Source organism: Habropoda laboriosa, unplaced genomic scaffold, assembly GCF_001263275.1.
Source record: "Habropoda laboriosa isolate 0110345459 unplaced genomic scaffold, ASM126327v1 scaffold28, whole genome shotgun sequence".
In the NCBI taxonomy this organism is placed as follows: Eukaryota; Metazoa; Arthropoda; class Insecta; order Hymenoptera; family Apidae; genus Habropoda; species Habropoda laboriosa.
The window spans coordinates 3,596,714-3,602,008 of record NW_017100174.1 but is presented as its reverse complement, the minus strand read 5'-3'; positions in this window follow the sequence as shown (position 1 = coordinate 3,602,008).

Genomic DNA, 5,295 nt, shown 5'->3' with positions numbered 1-5,295 from the left:
CGAACTGTCGAAGGAGGTATCATTATTGGCGATACAACGTGGGACAAAGGTGAACGGTGATATTGCTTGATGAGTAGGAATGTCGGTTTTATTGGCAAACTGACGTGGTAAGTATACGCGTAAGTATAATCAAATGGAACCGCTGAATTTTCAAAAATAACGATACTGTCACCTCGATGCAGATACAAAATTATTTCGAGTCAGTTTATCGACGAAATTAAAAAAGCGTCAATTTAGAAAGACACCGATAAATTGAAACTCGCTTCTCCTTAATTTTTTTCTCTCCACCTATCAGTTAAATAAACATAATTGTTTCCTAGAGATAATTAAAATGTAAATTAGTCGAACGCGAAAGAAAAACTAATTAAGATAATTTAATGAATTGAAAATAGGAAGTGTCTGTATTTTCACGTACCGTGGCAAGATGTTTGACAGACACATTGCCACTGATCCTAATGAATCACTGGGAACGTCTGAAATCGAGTCACGGGACAATTAATTTTTCGTACGCACGATAGACATAAATTAGAGAAGAATGGAACGACCGAAGGCCACGGTCCAATTAAAGTTGACAGAGTTACAAAGGTTGATAGGTGGGCAAACGCTGGGAGCCCTCCTGAATCGAGCCGGCTGAGGGATAAACGTTAGACACGCGACATACGAATTTGCATGGACGATGCATTATCTACACGTGTAATGTGACATTCCCACCCCTCGATTACAGAAGCCAAGCCTGCTTGCAATTAGACCACCTGCGGTTTGACCTCGGCTGATCTTCCCGATTATCTGCTCCAACCCCATCGAGCTCTCCTAAACCTTTCAATTTGTCTTCGAGTAGTGATTTGTTGTTCATTTGTAAGATCTCGTCGAGTTGTAAAGTAAACATAATTGCGTCACGTGTGCACTGAAATTAATCAATCAATATCTCTACCATGTGTCAATAGACGCAAATACAGATAGTTACTCCAGCTATCTCTAAGTAGCTCTAAATTCCCAAAACTACATTTACATATGTACGTTAAACCACTTAAAAAATCCTACATTGCCACAAGTGTTTCAATAACCTCCAAAGCTTACAAAAAAAAAGAAAAAAACACTCGTCCAGCTTGCTACGTTCACGGAACAAAAGGCACGCGAAGAAAGGAGGAAAGTCTGAAAAGACAATGAGAGGGCGGCAGTTGCTTTCGAGCCGCGCGAGCAAAGAGACTGCATCGCCAAACGGAAATTTCTCTGAAGGATCTCCGGCGGAAAATTCGTTAACACCCAGCTGCCTTACCCTCGAATTCTCGGTAACACTGCGACACGTAAGACTACCAATTCGCAGAGGCGACATTTACAAACACCGTGTGTAATACAAGTTCTATTGGCAACAATTGAAATTCCCAAAAAATTCCCAAAGAATCAGCAGACTCTTACTTTCTTTGGACACCGCGATGCATAGAGATATCTACAACAGAGACCAGCACCCGATGTCTACACCAAAATTTCCTTCTATCGACGGAAATACGAGCCGTTCTTCACCGCGAGAAGACAAGTGGACTCTCCGTGGTTTCGTGGAAAATAAAGGGGAACGTGAGGACGATGAAATTTCATACACACGCGAGTTAAAGTTTCCCCGGACGTATCGACGTGGTCTCGACACTGGCGTAACGAGCCTCGCGATGCAGGAAATTTCATAAGAATCTGCGAAGGGTGGTGGTGGCGGCGCGGATAACACGGTTTCGATGCAAGGTCGCGTTCAGTGGCTGAAACTTGAACATACAAGGCTGGCTGACGTGGAAGATTTTTCGAGATGCACAACGTTGAAGAAGATGTACCACGGCTGCTGTTATTCAGGTATCGGTAGGCGGAGGACGGATAAGGGGTGAGCCTGGCGCAGCGCGCGCTTTCTGTGGTATTGATTACAGCCTCCTATCCAGGTGCACAAGCAGGGTCAAATCTGCCCCTCTCGCCCCTCTCCGGACTGCTCTACCTCCTTCCACCCTTTTCCATCTCCTCTTTTCCACCCGTGCCAACGATCCCTCTTTCCACGCTCCGCTTACCTACCCTCTATCTCATTTCTACGCTCTTTTTCTCTTTTCCACCACCCCCGTTTTGCTCCGTTTCCCATCCCATCCCACCCACTCACTCTCCGTCACTCCCTGCTGGCATATTTCTTTCTCTGCACGCTGTTTCACCTGTACGCGGAATAGCGGTTGAATAGCGGAGAAGAATCGCATTAACATACCGTACGGCCATAATTGCGTGGCTAGTGTGATGATACGATTCAAAGAAACGTAACTACTCGTTGGCTTTTTGTTCGAAAGGGAGTTCAGGACGATATTTCCAGTGACGTACTTTTAATTTCGTTAGGATAGGAATTTGTTTGTTCGTTCGTTTGTACACCGAGTACCGACGAGATTTCATCGAAAAATGAACTTAGTTCACTATTGGTGTGTAATTTTTGGCTAATAAACAGGGAAATTTTGCTCTGGGGGGAGAGAGAATGGAACACGTAACGCGTGTTGTATTTTTTTCTGTAAATACACCCCTGTGAATCGAGAGACATTCGCATGGACGGTGATGTATATGTATGTAGTTGAATGGTTGCGTCGCTTTCGAGACTCTTAGTCAATCGAATGGACAAGGACGAGTCAATCGATTCGGCCTGGTTCTGTTCACGAATTCACCTGAATCCCAATGGACTTGATCAGCACCTGTAACTTGGCACATCAGCTGCCACGTACGCTTCGAATAAGCGAAACCATTGTCCGGTAATTTTCTTTTCTTTTAATGGATTAACGTCGTAGAGAATTGAATTGTATCCTGCGAGACATTCGCAGACATCATTCTTGGTTTCTATCAACGCATAATCGAATACGTTTCCAGAGTATAATCGACTTTGAGTGTGCATGCGGCATAATGTAATTTGCTTCTGTAACGCGGCAGGTAAGACTTCACCACCTTCCTTGGTCAGATAACATTACACGGAAGCTTCCGATGATGTCAAAAGTAGACACGGAGTACGGTTAAGAGAATGACGTCTTAATTTTATGAATTTTATTCCACCAGACGGAAGATTTCAAATTTCGCTCGTACTACTGTAGCAGAGTCAGTAGAATAGGTCAACCATTAGTCAGACGGACAGCGAAAATTTTATCACCGTTACTTGTAAGACATTATAGCAGATTCTTTACATGTATAGCAGACAAAATCCTTAGCAGATTACACAACTCAGCAAGAGTTACTTGAACACATATATTTTTCATCCTTTGCATACACCGTGTCCATGAAAAATGAACCGGTATAGCGAGATCGTAAATTAGAGCATCGCGAACCTCGCTGTATCGTTTCTATCAACTATACCTATAGTGAAATTAGTATTTCTGCACAATAGAATTGCATATAACAGACTATCCATAATTCATAAGATTTTAATGCAATTCATCCACCTTAAAAACTGCAGCCTCCTTAACAGAGCCACATTGGCAGGCGGGTATATTTGCAGCAAGTACGTGTTCGCGTATCGCGTATTCATTAACGAACAGTGAAAGGTTTACTCCACAAGCAGCAGTTTGCTTAATGCAACTACGTGTACGTAACACAGTAACGAGATATAATATTACGAACCGTGCGCGTGGTGCATCGCGTATTATAAACAGAGAGATAATCGATACAACATTGTACTGCGAGGCACGCCTGATATCGATGGCCGCATTACAGCTTCCGTGTACCCGCGAATTCTGCAATTCAACACAGTTCACGTCCTTCGTGCCGTGAAATTCGTGTCGTTCTTTCGTAGATCATCGGCATAGTTTTTCACGATTAAGCACACCTTCTCAATTATCACCCGAAATGGCGCGAATCAATTTAGCAGCAACTTAAAGATACTGTATCGCTGAATAGGCGATTCATCATGATCAAACGAGCGTTTTAGAGCGCAAAAAATGTCGAACGAATTGCAAACGGATTATTTTCACTGGATAACGACTGTAATGTAATCTTGGGCTTTGCTCGTGAAATGTAACGCGAGATAAACTTCAACAATATTAATAATACATAACATTCTTGGAAATGCAATTTTTATTTCACGGTCATAGCTGTTCGCGCAGTGATAGATGTGTATTAAAAAAATATCAGAAACAGAACTGAAATATTGAATACTGGTAGAGGTGTACCAAATTAATGTAAAAAACTCTATCTGTCGTGTGTGATGTATGTGACACTTGAAACATGGATATGCTATATATTATATGGTGCAATCTTTTTCTGTTGTAGACGAACAATGAAACGTATAAAATATTACAAACTATTTTCCATAAAAGCGCATAATATGTCAGTCTGGAAAATGTCTGGACAGATCGAGTGCTATCCATCACAATCACGTAGAATATATGACATTTGAAAATACATAAACGGCAAGATTTCGCCGAAAAGTGATTTGACCCAGGGGTCGACTGAGCGGAAGGGTTGATTTGACCCAGGGGTCAACTTTATCCGAGAGTCCCCAAGGATTCGAAGTTCCCATGAATCGGGAGTCCCCAAAATTCGAATTCTAAGCGAAGTTAGCCTCTATTCGAAGATCTCGTGACCCCAAGAGTGTGACACTAGTGTTCAATACAAAGATTAACGCGTCACGTACACTACGAATTAAAATAAGAGAACTTTTGAAATTATTAAAATAAGAAACTTTTGTCAGAAGATGTAGCTTTCTAAGCTGCCATGCACTTTCTTATTCTATTTATACTTTGCTGCCGCATAATCTGCAGAACTTGAAAACGACAAAGGTACTAAACAGGTCTAAAATCAGGCTTCAACCCTGGACTACAATAGACCGAATGAGAATGATCGACGACCTATTCATTACGTCAAAGCGCCGACAAAATTTATAGTCTGTACAATGCACCAGCAGCAACCACTGAGATTCGTCTGCCCTTTAATGTACAACCGATTCTATCGCGTTTCGCATCCGTTCCTTTCTCTTCTTTTATCTTGGTCTGAACGACCCAGTTTCGGCATTGAAAATACCGAATCGACATTCAACTTCGCGAAGTCTATTTAATCGCCACGAAAATGCCCGATCGTCGAAAACATTATCGCGAACGGTTCCACGACTATGCTACGGACTACGTGCAAGCTCAACGAGCTATCGGCTCGGGAATGCAAACAAATCCAGTGGGTCGCGCGTATCTCTCTTTGGAGACCACTCGACGGGAAATGCGCGATTTATTATACCGGTGTTCCAACGGTAAGAAATATCGGTGTTGTTACCCGTTAATTCTGTGTCACTGGAACGCGATATTAACGTTAGCCGCC